This window comes from Osmerus eperlanus, chromosome 9 (genome assembly GCF_963692335.1).
Source record: "Osmerus eperlanus chromosome 9, fOsmEpe2.1, whole genome shotgun sequence".
NCBI lineage: Eukaryota > Metazoa > Chordata > Actinopteri > Osmeriformes > Osmeridae > Osmerus > Osmerus eperlanus.
In genome coordinates, this window is record NC_085026.1 from 1426383 (window position 1) to 1442933 (window position 16551).

The 16551-nt window shown below is 35.1% G+C and overlaps 1 protein-coding gene across 1 annotated transcript in view; it reads left to right on the plus strand.

Moving 5' to 3' along the window:
• The window catches only part of yju2 (YJU2 splicing factor homolog), a 351236-nt gene that overhangs the window by 148122 nt on the left and 186563 nt on the right, over positions 1 to 16551 (plus strand). The window lies entirely within an intron of this gene.

The window sequence follows — 16551 nt, forward strand, 5'->3', positions numbered from 1 at the left end:
AGATTTCAGCCTAAAACAGGTCACACTGACTCAAATCAACTGTGAATCATCTAATCCATACTCTACTGACAAGATTTAGCCATTAGATTCCGAGTTTTGAGACTTTCGTTCTTTTATTGCTTTGAAGTGCTTTTCAGCTCAGGAATAGCATTTACAATGTTTGGCATTGCACTAGTTCACATGACTTTACTTTGACTAAGATTTCAGCCTAAAACAGGTCACACTGACTCAAATAAACTGTAAATCATCTAATCCATACTCTACTGACAAGATTTAGCCATTAAATTCCGAGTTTTGAGACTTTCATTCTTTTATTGCTTTAAAGTGCTTTTCAGCTCAGGAATAGCATTTACAATGTTTGGCATTGTACTAGTTCACATGACTTTACTTTGACTTAGATTTCAGCCTAAAACTGGCCACACTGACTCAAATCCACTGTAAATCATCTAATCCATACTCTACTGACCAGATTTAGCCATTAGATTCCGAGTTTTGAGACTTTCATTATTTTATTGCTTTGAAGTGCTTTTCAGCTCAGTAATAGCATTTACAATGTTTGGCATTGTACTAGTTCACATGACTTGACTTTTTTCAGCCTAAAACAGGCCACACTGACTCAAATCAACTGCAAATCATCTAATCCATACTCTACTGACAAGATTTAGACATTAGATTCAGAGGTTTGAGACTTACATTCTTTTATTGCTTTAAAGTGCTTTTCAGCTCCTGAATAGTTTTCAATGCATTTACAATGTTTGGCATTGTACTAGTTCACATTACATGACTTTGACTTAGATTTCAGCCTAAAACAGGTCACACTGACTCAAATCAACTGTAAATCATCTAATCCATACTCTACTGACCAGATTTAGCAATTAGATTCCGAGTTTTGAGACTTTAGTTATTTTATTGCTTTGAAGTGCTTTTCAGCTCCTGAATAGCGTTTTCAATGCATTTACAATGTTTGGCATTGTACTAGTTCACATTACATGACGTTGACTTAGAATTTCAGCCTAAAACTGGCCACACTGACTTAAATCAACTGTAAATCATCTAATCCATACTCTACTGACCAGATTTAGCCATTAGATTCCGAGTTTTGAGACTTTCATTCTTTTATTGCTTTGAAGTGCTTTTCAGCTCAGGAATAGCATTTACAATGTTTGGCATTGTACTAGTTCACATGACTTGACTTTGACTTATATTTCAGCCTAAAACAGGTCACACTGACTCAAATCAACTGTGAATCATCTAATCCATACTCTACTGACAAGATTTAGCCATTAGATTCCGAGTTTTGAGACTTTCGTTCTTTTATTGCTTTAAAGTGATTTTCAGCTCCTGAGTAGCGTTTTCAATGCATTTACAATGTTTGGCATTGTACTAGTTCACATTACATGACTTTGACTTAGATTTCAGCCTAAAACAGGTCACACTGACTCAAATCAACTGTAAATCATCTAATCCATACTCTACTGACCAGATTTAGCCATTAGATTCCGAGTTTTGAGACTTTCATTCTTTTATTGCTTTGAAGTGCTTTTCAGCTCAGGAATAGCATTTACAATGTATGGCATTGCACTAGTTCACATGACTTTACTTTGACTAAGATTTCAGCCTAAAACAGGTCACACTGGCTCAAATCAACTGTAAATCATCTAATCCATACTCTACTGACAAGATTTAGCCATTAAATTCCGAGTTTTGAGACTTTCATTCTTTTATTGCTTTAAAGTGCTTTTCAGCTCAGGAATAGCATTTACAATGTTTGGCATTGTACTAGTTCACATGACTTTACTTTGACTTAGATTTCAGCCTAAAACTGGCCACACTGACTCAAATCAACGGTAAATCATCTAATCCATACTCTACTGACAAGATTTAGCCATTAGATTCCGAGTTTTGAGACTTTCATTCTTTTATTGCTTTAAAGTGCTTTTCAGCTCCTGAATAGCATTTTCAATGCATTTACAATGTTTGACATTGTACTAGTTCACATGACTTTACTTTGACTTAGATTTCAGCCTAAAAGTGGCCACACTGACTCAAATCAACTGTAAATCATCTAATCCATACTCTACTGACCAGATTTAGCCATTAGATTCCGAGTTTTGAGACTTTCATTATTTTATTGCTTTGAAGTGCTTTTCAGCTCAGTAATAGCATTTACAATGTTTGGCATTGTACTAGTTCACATGACTTGACTTTTTTCAGCCTAAAACAGGCCACACTGACTCAAATCAACTGCAAATCATCTAATCCATACTCTACTGACAAGATTTAGACATTAGATTCAGAGGTTTGAGACTTACATTCTTTTATTGCTTTAAAGTGCTTTTCAGCTCCTGAATAGTTTTCAATGCATTTACAATGTTTGGCATTGTACTAGTTCACATTACATGACTTTGACTTAGATTTCAGCCTAAAACAGGTCACACTGACTCAAATCAACTGTAAATCATCTAATCCATACTCTACTGACCAGATTTAGCAATTAGATTCCGAGTTTTGAGACTTTAGTTATTTTATTGCTTTGAAGTGCTTTTCAGCTCCTGAATAGCGTTTTCAATGCATTTACAATGTTTGGCATTGTACTAGTTCACATTACATGACGTTGACTTAGAATTTCAGCCTAAAACTGGCCACACTGACTTAAATCAACTGTAAATCATCTAATCCATACTCTACTGACCAGATTTAGCCATTAGATTCCGAGTTTTGAGACTTTCATTCTTTTATTGCTTTGAAGTGCTTTTCAGCTCAGGAATAGCATTTACAATGTTTGGCATTGTACTAGTTCACATGACTTGACTTTGACTTATATTTCAGCCTAAAACAGGTCACACTGACTCAAATCAACTGTGAATCATCTAATCCATACTCTACTGACAAGATTTAGCCATTAGATTCCGAGTTTTGAGACTTTCGTTCTTTTATTGCTTTAAAGTGATTTTCAGCTCCTGAGTAGCGTTTTCAATGCATTTACAATGTTTGGCATTGTACTAGTTCACATTACATGACTTTGACTTAGATTTCAGCCTAAAACAGGTCACACTGACTCAAATCAACTGTAAATCATCTAATCCATACTCTACTGACCAGATTTAGCCATTAGATTCCGAGTTTTGAGACTTTCATTCTTTTATTGCTTTGAAGTGCTTTTCAGCTCAGGAATAGCATTTACAATGTATGGCATTGCACTAGTTCACATGACTTTACTTTGACTAAGATTTCAGCCTAAAACAGGTCACACTGGCTCAAATCAACTGTAAATCATCTAATCCATACTCTACTGACAAGATTTAGCCATTAAATTCCGAGTTTTGAGACTTTCATTCTTTTATTGCTTTAAAGTGCTTTTCAGCTCAGGAATAGCATTTACAATGTTTGGCATTGTACTAGTTCACATGACTTTACTTTGACTTAGATTTCAGCCTAAAACTGGCCACACTGACTCAAATCAACGGTAAATCATCTAATCCATACTCTACTGACAAGATTTAGCCATTAGATTCCGAGTTTTGAGACTTTCATTCTTTTATTGCTTTAAAGTGCTTTTCAGCTCCTGAATAGCATTTTCAATGCATTTACAATGTTTGACATTGTACTAGTTCACATGACTTTACTTTGACTTAGATTTCAGCCTAAAAGTGGCCACACTGACTCAAATCAACTGTAAATCATCTAATCCATACTCTACTGACCAGATTTAGCCATTAGATTCCGAGTTTTGAGACTTTCATTATTTTATTGCTTTGAAGTGCTTTTCAGCTCAGTAATAGCATTTACAATGTTTGGCATTGTACTAGTTCACATGACTTGACTTTTTTCAGCCTAAAACAGGCCACACTGACTCAAATCAACTGCAAATCATCTAATCCATACTCTACTGACAAGATTTAGACATTAGATTCAGAGTTTTGAGACTTTCATTCTTTTATTGCTTTAAAGTGCTTTTCAGCTCCTGAATAGCGTTTTCAATGCATTTACAATGTTTGGCATTGTACTAGTTCACATTACTTGACTTTGACTTAGATTTCAGCCTAAAACAGGTCACACTGACTCAAATCAACTGTAAATCATCTAATCCATACTCTACTGACCAGATTTAGCAATTAGATTCCGAGTTTTGAGACTTTCATTATTTTATTGCTTTGAAGTGCTTTTCAGCTCAGGAATAGCATTTACAATGTTTGGCATTGCACTAGTTCACATGACTTTACTTTGACTAAGATTTCAGCCTAAAACAGGTCACACTGACTCAAATCAACTGTAAATCATCTAATCCATACTCTACTGACCAGATTTAGCCATTAGATTCCGAGTTTTGAGACTTTCATTCTTTTATTGCTTTGAAGTGCTTTTCAGCTCAGGAATAGCATTTACAATGTATGGCATTGCACTAGTTCACATGACTTTACTTTGACTTAGATTTCAGCCTAAAACTGGCCACACTGACTCAAATCAACGGTAAATCATCTAATCCATACTCTACTGACAAGATTTAGCCATTAGATTCCGAGTTTTGAGACTTTCATTCTTTTATTGCTTTAAAGTGCTTTTCAGCTCCTGAATAGCATTTTCAATGCATTTACAATGTTTGACATTGTACTAGTTCACATGACTTTACTTTGACTTAGATTTCAGCCTAAAAGTGGCCACACTGACTCAAATCAACTGTAAATCATCTAATCCATACTCTACTGACCAGATTTAGCCATTAGATTCCGAGTTTTCAGACTTTCATTCTTTTATTGCTTTGAAGTGCTTTTCAGCTCAGGAATAGCATTTACAATGTATGGCATTGCACTAGTTCACATGACTTTACTTTGACTAAGATTTCAGCCTAAAACAGGTCACACTGGCTCAAATCAACTGTAAATCATCTAATCCATACTCTACTGACAAGATTTAGCCATTAAATTCCGAGTTTTGAGACTTTCATTCTTTTATTGCTTTAAAGTGCTTTTCAGCTCAGGAATAGCATTTACAATGTTTGGCATTGTACTAGTTCACATGACTTTACTTTGACTTAGATTTCAGCCTAAAACTGGCCACACTGACTCAAATCAACGGTAAATCATCTAATCCATACTCTACTGACAAGATTTAGCCATTAGATTCCGAGTTTTGAGACTTTCATTCTTTTATTGCTTTAAAGTGCTTTTCAGCTCCTGAATAGCATTTTCAATGCATTTACAATGTTTGACATTGTACTAGTTCACATGACTTTACTTTGACTTAGATTTCAGCCTAAAAGTGGCCACACTGACTCAAATCAACTGTAAATCATCTAATCCATACTCTACTGACCAGATTTAGCCATTAGATTCCGAGTTTTGAGACTTTCATTATTTTATTGCTTTGAAGTGCTTTTCAGCTCAGTAATAGCATTTACAATGTTTGGCATTGTACTAGTTCACATGACTTGACTTTTTTCAGCCTAAAACAGGCCACACTGACTCAAATCAACTGCAAATCATCTAATCCATACTCTACTGACAAGATTTAGACATTAGATTCAGAGTTTTGAGACTTTCATTCTTTTATTGCTTTAAAGTGCTTTTCAGCTCCTGAATAGCGTTTTCAATGCATTTACAATGTTTGGCATTGTACTAGTTCACATGACTTGACTTTGACTTAGATTTCAGCATAAAACAGGTCACACTGACTCAAATCCACTGTAAATCATCTAATCCATACTCTACTGACAAGATTTAGCCATTAGATTCCGAGTTTTGAGACTTTCATTCTTTTATTGCTTTGAAGTGCTTTTCAGCTCAGGAATAGCATTTACAATGTTTGGCATTGTACTAGTTCACATGACTTGACTTTGACTTAGATTTCAGCCTAAAACAGGTCACACTGACTCAAATCAACTGTGAATCATCTAATCCATACTCTACTGACAAGATTTAGCCATTAGATTCCGAGTTTTGAGACTTTCGTTCTTTTATTGCTTTAAAGTGATTTTCAGCTCCTGAGTAGCGTTTTCAATGCATTTACAATGTTTGGCATTGTACTAGTTCACATTACATGACTTTGACTTAGATTTCAGCCTAAAACAGGTCACACTGACTCCAATCAACTGTAAATCATCTAATCCATACTCTACTGACCAGATTTAGCCATTAGATTCCGAGTTTTGAGACTTTCATTCTTTTATTGCTTTGAAGTGCTTTTCAGCTCAGGAATAGCATTTACAATGTTTGGCATTGCACTAGTTCACATGACTTTACTTTGACTTATATTTCAGCCTAAAACTGGCCACACTGACTCAAATCCACTGTAAATCATCTAATCCATACTCTACTGACCAGATTTAGCCATTAGATTCCGAGTTTTGAGACTTTCATTATTTTATTGCTTTGAAGTGCTTTTCAGCTCAGTAATAGCATTTACAATGTTTGGCATTGTACTAGTTCACATGACTTGACTTTTTTCAGCCTAAAACAGGCCACACTGACTCAAATCAACTGCAAATCATCTAATCTATGCTCTACTGACAAGATTTAGACATTAGATTCAGAGTTTTGAGACTTACATTCTTTTATTGCTTTAAAGTGCTTTTCAGCTCCTGAATAGTTTTCAATGCATTTACAATGTTTGGCATTGTACTAGTTCACATGACTTTACTTTGACATAGATTTCAGTTACATTATTTTATTGCTTAAAAGTGCCTTTCAGCTCCTGAATCGTTTTCAATGCATTTACAATGTTTGGCATTGTACTAGTTCACATTACATGACTTTGACTTAGATTTCAGCCTAAAACAGGTCACACTGACTCAAATCAACTGTAAATCATCTAATCCATACTCTACTGACCAGATTTAGCAATTAGATTCCGAGTTTTGAGACTTTAGTTATTTTATTGCTTTGAAGTGCTTTTCAGCTCAGGAATAGCATTTACAATGTTTGGCATTGCACTAGTTCACATGACTTTACTTTGACTAAGATTTCAGCCTAAAACAGGTCACACTGACTCAAATCAACTGTAAATCATCTAATCCATACTCTACTGACAATATTTAGCCATTAAATTCCGAGTTTTGAGACTTTCATTCTTTTATTGCTTTAAAGTGCTTTTCAGCTCAGGAATAGCATTTACAATGTTTGGCATTGTACTAGTTCACATGACTTTACTTTGACTTAGATTTCAGCCTAAAACTGGCCACACTGACTCAAATCAACGGTAAATCATCTAATCCATACTCTACTGACAAGATTTAGCCATTAGATTCCGAGTTTTGAGACTTTCATTCTTTTATTGCTTTAAAGTGCTTTTCAGCTCCTGAATAGCGTTTTCAATGCATTTACAATGTTTGGCATTGTACTAGTTCACATTACATGACGTTGACTTAGAATTTCAGCCTAAAACTGGCCACACTGACTTAAATCAACTGTAAATCATCTAATCCATACTCTACTGACCAGATTTAGCCATTAGATTCCGAGTTTTGAGACTTTCATTCTTTTATTGCTTTGAAGTGCTTTTCAGCTCAGGAATAGCATTTACAATGTTTGGCATTGTACTAGTTCACATGACTTGACTTTGACTTAGATTTCAGCCTAAAACAGGTCACACTGACTCAAATCAACTGTGAATCATCTAATCCATACTCTACTGACAAGATTTAGCCATTAGATTCCGAGTTTTGAGACTTTCGTTCTTTTATTGCTTTAAAGTGATTTTCAGCTCCTGAGTAGCGTTTTCAATGCATTTACAATGTTTGGCATTGTACTAGTTCACATTACATGACTTTGACTTAGATTTCAGCCTAAAACAGGTCACACTGACTCAAATCAACTGTAAATCATCTAATCCATACTCTACTGACCAGATTTAGCCATTAGATTCCGAGTTTTGAGACTTTCATTCTTTTATTGCTTTGAAGTGCTTTTCAGCTCAGGAATAGCATTTACAATGTTTGGCATTGCACTAGTTCACATGACTTTACTTTGACTAAGATTTCAGCCTAAAACAGGTCACACTGACTCAAATCAACTGTAAATCATCTAATCCATACTCTACTGACAATATTTAGCCATTAAATTCCGAGTTTTGAGACTTTCATTCTTTTATTGCTTTAAAGTGCTTTTCAGCTCAGGAATAGCATTTACAATGTTTGGCATTGTACTAGTTCACATGACTTTACTTTGACTTAGATTTCAGCCTAAAACTGGCCACACTGACTCAAATCAACGGTAAATCATCTAATCCATACTCTACTGACAAGATTTAGCCATTAGATTCCGAGTTTTGAGACTTTCATTCTTTTATTGCTTTAAAGTGCTTTTCAGCTCCTGAATAGCGTTTTCAATGCATTTACAATGTTTGGCATTGTACTAGTTCACATTACATGACGTTGACTTAGAATTTCAGCCTAAAACTGGCCACACTGACTTAAATCAACTGTACATCGTCTAATCCATACTCTACTGACCAGATTCAGCCATTAGATTCCGAGTTTTGAGACTTTCATTCTTTTATTGCTTTGAAGTGCTTTTCAGCACAGGAATAGCATTTACAATGTTTGGCATTGTACTAGTTCACATGACTTGACTTTGACTTAGATTTCAGCCTAAAACAGGTCACACTGACTCAAATCAACTGTGAATCATCTAATCCATACTCTACTGACAAGATTTAGCCATTAGATTCCGAGTTTTGAGACTTTCGTTCTTTTATTGCTTTAAAGTGATTTTCAGCTCCTGAGTAGCGTTTTCAATGCATTTACAATGTTTGGCATTGTACTAGTTCACATTACATGACTTTGACTTAGATTTCAGCCTAAAACAGGTCACACTGACTCAAATCAACTGTAAATCATCTAATCCATACTCTACTGACCAGATTTAGCCATTAGATTCCGAGTTTTGAGACTTTCATTCTTTTATTGCTTTGAAGTGCTTTTCAGCTCAGGAATAGCATTTACAATGTTTGGCATTGCACTAGTTCACATGACTTTACTTTGACTAAGATTTCAGCCTAAAACAGGTCACACTGACTCAAATAAACTGTAAATCAGCTCTAATCCATACTCTACTGACAAGATTTAGCCATTAAATTCCGAGTTTTGAGACTTTCATTCTTTTATTGCTTTAAAGTGCTTTTCAGCTCAGGAATAGCATTTACAATGTTTGGAATTGTACTAGTTCACATGACTTTACTTTGACTTAGATTTCAGCCTAAAACTGGCCACACTGACTCAAATCAACGGTAAATCATCTAATCCATACTCTACTGACAAGATTTAGCCATTAGATTCCGAGTTTTGAGACTTTCATTCTTTTATTGCTTTAAAGTGCTTTTCAGCTCCTGAATAGCGTTTTCAATGCATTTACAATGTTTGGCATTGTACTAGTTCACATTACATGACGTTGACTTAGAATTTCAGCCTAAAACTGGCCACACTGACTTAAATCAACTGTACATCGTCTAATCCATACTCTACTGACCAGATTCAGCCATTAGATTCCGAGTTTTGAGACTTTCATTCTTTTATTGCTTTGAAGTGCTTTTCAGCTCAGGAATAGCATTTACAATGTTTGGCATTGTACTAGTTCACATGACTTTACTTTGACTTAGATTTCAGCCTAAAACAGGTCACACTGACTCAAATCAACGGTAAATCATCTAATCCATACTCTACTGACAAGATTTAGACATTAGATTCCGAGTTTTGAGACTTTCGTTCTTTTATTGCTTTAAAGTGATTTTCAGCTCCTGAGTAGCGTTTTCAATGCATTTACAATGTTTGGCATTGTACTAGTTCACATTACATGACTTTGACTTAGATTTCAGCCTAAAACAGGTCACACTGACTCAAATCAACTGTAAATCATCTAATCCATACTCTACTGACCAGATTTAGCCATTAGATTCCGAGTTTTGAGACTTTCATTCTTTTATTGCTTTGAAGTGCTTTTCAGCTCAGGAATAGCATTTACAATGTTTGGCATTGCACTAGTTCACATGACTTTACTTTGACTAAGATTTCAGCCTAAAACAGGTCACACTGACTCAAATAAACTGTAAATCAGCTCTAATCCATACTCTACTGACAAGATTTAGCCATTAAATTCCGAGTTTTGAGACTTTCATTCTTTTATTGCTTTAAAGTGCTTTTCAGCTCAGGAATAGCATTTACAATGTTTGGCATTGTACTAGTTCACATGACTTTACTTTGACTTAGATTTCAGCCTAAAACTGGCCACACTGACTCAAATCAACGGTAAATCATCTAATCCATACTCTACTGACAAGATTTAGCCATTAGATTCCGAGTTTTGAGACTTTCATTCTTTTATTGCTTTAAAGTGCTTTTCAGCTCCTGAATAGCGTTTTCAATGCATTTACAATGTTTGGCATTGTACTAGTTCACATTACATGACGTTGACTTAGAATTTCAGCCTAAAACTGGCCACACTGACTTAAATCAACTGTACATCGTCTAATCCATACTCTACTGACCAGATTCAGCCATTAGATTCCGAGTTTTGAGACTTTCATTCTTTTATTGCTTTGAAGTGCTTTTCAGCTCAGGAATAGCATTTACAATGTTTGGCATTGTACTAGTTCACATGACTTGACTTTTTTCAGCCTAAAACAGGACACACTGACTCAAATCAACTGTAAATCATCTAATCCATACTCTACTGACCAGATTTAGCAATTAGATTCCGAGTTTTGAGACTTTCATTCTTTTATTGCTTTGAAGTGCTTTTCAGCTCAGGAATAGCATTTACAATGTTTGGCATTGTACTAGTTCACATGACTTGACTTTGACTTAGATTTCAGCCTAAAACAGGTCACACTGACTCAAATCAACTGTGAATTATCTAATCCATACTCTACTGACAAGATTTAGCCATTCGATTCCGAGTTTTGAGACTTTCATTCTTTTATTGCTTTAAAGTGCTTTTCAGCTCCTGAATAGCGTTTTCAATGCATTTACAATGTTTGGCATTGTACTAGTTCACATTACATGACGTTAACTTAGAATTTAAGCCTAAAACTGGCCACACTGACTTAAATCAACTGTACATCGTCTAATCCATACTCTACTGACCAGATTCAGCCATTAGATTCCGAGTTTTGAGACTTTCATTATTTTATTGCTTTGAAGTGCTTTTCAGCTCAGTAATAGCATTTACAATGTTTGGCATTGTACTAGTTCACATGACTTGACTTTTTTCAGCCTAAAACAGGCCACACTGACTCAAATCAACTGCAAATCATCTAATCCATACTCTACTGACAAGATTTAGACATTAGATTCAGAGTTTTGAGACTTTCATTCTTTTATTGCTTTAAAGTGCTTTTCAGCTCCTGAATAGCGTTTTCAATGCATTTACAATGTTTGGCATTGTACTAGTTCACATTACATGACTTTGACTTAGATTTCAGCCTAAAACAGGTCACACTGACTCAAATCCACTGTAAATCATCTAATTCATACTCTACTGACAAGATTTAGCCATTAGATTCCGAGTTTTGAGACTTTCATTAATTTATTGCTTTGAAGTGCTTTTCAGCTCAGTAATAGCATTTACAATGTTTGGCATTGTACTAGTTCACATGACTTGACTTTTTTCAGCCTAAAACAGGCCACACTGACTCAAATCAACTGCAAATCATCTAATCCATACTCTTCTGACAAGATTTAGACATTAGATTCCGAGTTTTGAGACTTTCATTCTTTTATTGCTTTAAAGTGCTTTTCAGCTCCTGAATAGCGTTTTCAATGCATTTACAATGTTTGGCATTGTACTAGTTCACATGACTTGACTTTGACTTAGATTTCAGCATAAAACAGGTCACACTGACTCAAATCCACTGTAAATCATCTAATCCATACTCTACTGACAAGATTTAGCCATTAGATTCCGAGTTTTGAGACTTTCATTCTTTTATTGCTTTGAAGTGCTTTTCAGCTCAGGAATAGCATTTACAATGTTTGGCATTGTACTAGTTCACATGACTTGACTTTGACTTAGATTTCAGCCTAAAACAGGTCACACTGACTCAAATCAACTGTGAATCATCTAATCCATACTCTACTGACAAGATTTAGCCATTAGATTCCGAGTTTTGAGACTTTCGTTCTTTTATTGCTTTAAAGTGATTTTCAGCTCCTGAGTAGCGTTTTCAATGCATTTACAATGTTTGGCATTGTACTAGTTCACATTACATGACTTTGACTTAGATTTCAGCCTAAAACAGGTCACACTGACTCCAATCAACTGTAAATCATCTAATCCATACTCTACTGACCAGATTTAGCCATTAGATTCCGAGTTTTGAGACTTTCATTCTTTTATTGCTTTGAAGTGCTTTTCAGCTCAGGAATAGCATTTACAATGTTTGGCATTGCACTAGTTCACATGACTTTACTTTGACTTATATTTCAGCCTAAAACTGGCCACACTGACTCAAATCCACTGTAAATCATCTAATCCATACTCTACTGACCAGATTTAGCCATTAGATTCCGAGTTTTGAGACTTTCATTATTTTATTGCTTTGAAGTGCTTTTCAGCTCAGTAATAGCATTTACAATGTTTGGCATTGTACTAGTTCACATGACTTGACTTTTTTCAGCCTAAAACAGGCCACACTGACTCAAATCAACTGCAAATCATCTAATCTATGCTCTACTGACAAGATTTAGACATTAGATTCAGAGTTTTGAGACTTACATTCTTTTATTGCTTTAAAGTGCTTTTCAGCTCCTGAATAGTTTTCAATGCATTTACAATGTTTGGCATTGTACTAGTTCACATGACTTTACTTTGACATAGATTTCAGTTACATTATTTTATTGCTTAAAAGTGCCTTTCAGCTCCTGAATCGTTTTCAATGCATTTACAATGTTTGGCATTGTACTAGTTCACATTACATGACTTTGACTTAGATTTCAGCCTAAAACAGGTCACACTGACTCAAATCAACTGTAAATCATCTAATCCATACTCTACTGACCAGATTTAGCAATTAGATTCCGAGTTTTGAGACTTTAGTTATTTTATTGCTTTGAAGTGCTTTTCAGCTCAGGAATAGCATTTACAATGTTTGGCATTGCACTAGTTCACATGACTTTACTTTGACTAAGATTTCAGCCTAAAACAGGTCACACTGACTCAAATCAACTGTAAATCATCTAATCCATACTCTACTGACAATATTTAGCCATTAAATTCCGAGTTTTGAGACTTTCATTCTTTTATTGCTTTAAAGTGCTTTTCAGCTCAGGAATAGCATTTACAATGTTTGGCATTGTACTAGTTCACATGACTTTACTTTGACTTAGATTTCAGCCTAAAACTGGCCACACTGACTCAAATCAACGGTAAATCATCTAATCCATACTCTACTGACAAGATTTAGCCATTAGATTCCGAGTTTTGAGACTTTCATTCTTTTATTGCTTTAAAGTGCTTTTCAGCTCCTGAATAGCGTTTTCAATGCATTTACAATGTTTGGCATTGTACTAGTTCACATTACATGACGTTGACTTAGAATTTCAGCCTAAAACTGGCCACACTGACTTAAATCAACTGTAAATCATCTAATCCATACTCTACTGACCAGATTTAGCCATTAGATTCCGAGTTTTGAGACTTTCATTCTTTTATTGCTTTGAAGTGCTTTTCAGCTCAGGAATAGCATTTACAATGTTTGGCATTGTACTAGTTCACATGACTTGACTTTGACTTAGATTTCAGCCTAAAACAGGTCACACTGACTCAAATCAACTGTGAATCATCTAATCCATACTCTACTGACAAGATTTAGCCATTAGATTCCGAGTTTTGAGACTTTCGTTCTTTTATTGCTTTAAAGTGATTTTCAGCTCCTGAGTAGCGTTTTCAATGCATTTACAATGTTTGGCATTGTACTAGTTCACATTACATGACTTTGACTTAGATTTCAGCCTAAAACAGGTCACACTGACTCAAATCAACTGTAAATCATCTAATCCATACTCTACTGACCAGATTTAGCCATTAGATTCCGAGTTTTGAGACTTTCATTCTTTTATTGCTTTGAAGTGCTTTTCAGCTCAGGAATAGCATTTACAATGTTTGGCATTGCACTAGTTCACATGACTTTACTTTGACTAAGATTTCAGCCTAAAACAGGTCACACTGACTCAAATCAACTGTAAATCATCTAATCCATACTCTACTGACAATATTTAGCCATTAAATTCCGAGTTTTGAGACTTTCATTCTTTTATTGCTTTAAAGTGCTTTTCAGCTCAGGAATAGCATTTACAATGTTTGGCATTGTACTAGTTCACATGACTTTACTTTGACTTAGATTTCAGCCTAAAACTGGCCACACTGACTCAAATCAACGGTAAATCATCTAATCCATACTCTACTGACAAGATTTAGCCATTAGATTCCGAGTTTTGAGACTTTCATTCTTTTATTGCTTTAAAGTGCTTTTCAGCTCCTGAATAGCGTTTTCAATGCATTTACAATGTTTGGCATTGTACTAGTTCACATTACATGACGTTGACTTAGAATTTCAGCCTAAAACTGGCCACACTGACTTAAATCAACTGTACATCGTCTAATCCATACTCTACTGACCAGATTCAGCCATTAGATTCCGAGTTTTGAGACTTTCATTCTTTTATTGCTTTGAAGTGCTTTTCAGCACAGGAATAGCATTTACAATGTTTGGCATTGTACTAGTTCACATGACTTGACTTTGACTTAGATTTCAGCCTAAAACAGGTCACACTGACTCAAATCAACTGTGAATCATCTAATCCATACTCTACTGACAAGATTTAGCCATTAGATTCCGAGTTTTGAGACTTTCGTTCTTTTATTGCTTTAAAGTGATTTTCAGCTCCTGAGTAGCGTTTTCAATGCATTTACAATGTTTGGCATTGTACTAGTTCACATTACATGACTTTGACTTAGATTTCAGCCTAAAACAGGTCACACTGACTCAAATCAACTGTAAATCATCTAATCCATACTCTACTGACCAGATTTAGCCATTAGATTCCGAGTTTTGAGACTTTCATTCTTTTATTGCTTTGAAGTGCTTTTCAGCTCAGGAATAGCATTTACAATGTTTGGCATTGCACTAGTTCACATGACTTTACTTTGACTAAGATTTCAGCCTAAAACAGGTCACACTGACTCAAATAAACTGTAAATCAGCTCTAATCCATACTCTACTGACAAGATTTAGCCATTAAATTCCGAGTTTTGAGACTTTCATTCTTTTATTGCTTTAAAGTGCTTTTCAGCTCAGGAATAGCATTTACAATGTTTGGAATTGTACTAGTTCACATGACTTTACTTTGACTTAGATTTCAGCCTAAAACTGGCCACACTGACTCAAATCAACGGTAAATCATCTAATCCATACTCTACTGACAAGATTTAGCCATTAGATTCCGAGTTTTGAGACTTTCATTCTTTTATTGCTTTAAAGTGCTTTTCAGCTCCTGAATAGCGTTTTCAATGCATTTACAATGTTTGGCATTGTACTAGTTCACATTACATGACGTTGACTTAGAATTTCAGCCTAAAACTGGCCACACTGACTTAAATCAACTGTACATCGTCTAATCCATACTCTACTGACCAGATTCAGCCATTAGATTCCGAGTTTTGAGACTTTCATTCTTTTATTGCTTTGAAGTGCTTTTCAGCTCAGGAATAGCATTTACAATGTTTGGCATTGTACTAGTTCACATGACTTTACTTTGACTTAGATTTCAGCCTAAAACAGGTCACACTGACTCAAATCAACGGTAAATCATCTAATCCATACTCTACTGACAAGATTTAGACATTAGATTCCGAGTTTTGAGACTTTCGTTCTTTTATTGCTTTAAAGTGATTTTCAGCTCCTGAGTAGCGTTTTCAATGCATTTACAATGTTTGGCATTGTACTAGTTCACATTACATGACTTTGACTTAGATTTCAGCCTAAAACAGGTCACACTGACTCAAATCAACTGTAAATCATCTAATCCATACTCTACTGACCAGATTTAGCCATTAGATTCCGAGTTTTGAGACTTTCATTCTTTTATTGCTTTGAAGTGCTTTTCAGCTCAGGAATAGCATTTACAATGTTTGGCATTGCACTAGTTCACATGACTTTACTTTGACTAAGATTTCAGCCTAAAACAGGTCACACTGACTCAAATAAACTGTAAATCAGCTCTAATCCATACTCTACTGACAAGATTTAGCCATTAAATTCCGAGTTTTGAGACTTTCATTCTTTTATTGCTTTAAAGTGCTTTTCAGCTCAGGAATAGCATTTACAATGTTTGGCATTGTACTAGTTCACATGACTTTACTTTGACTTAGATTTCAGCCTAAAACTGGCCACACTGACTCAAATCAACGGTAAATCATCTAATCCATACTCTACTGACAAGATTTAGCCATTAGATTCCGAGTTTTGAGACTTTCATTCTTTTATTGCTTTAAAGTGCTTTTCAGCTCCTGAATAGCGTTTTCAATGCATTTACAATGTTTGGCATTGTACTAGTTCACATTA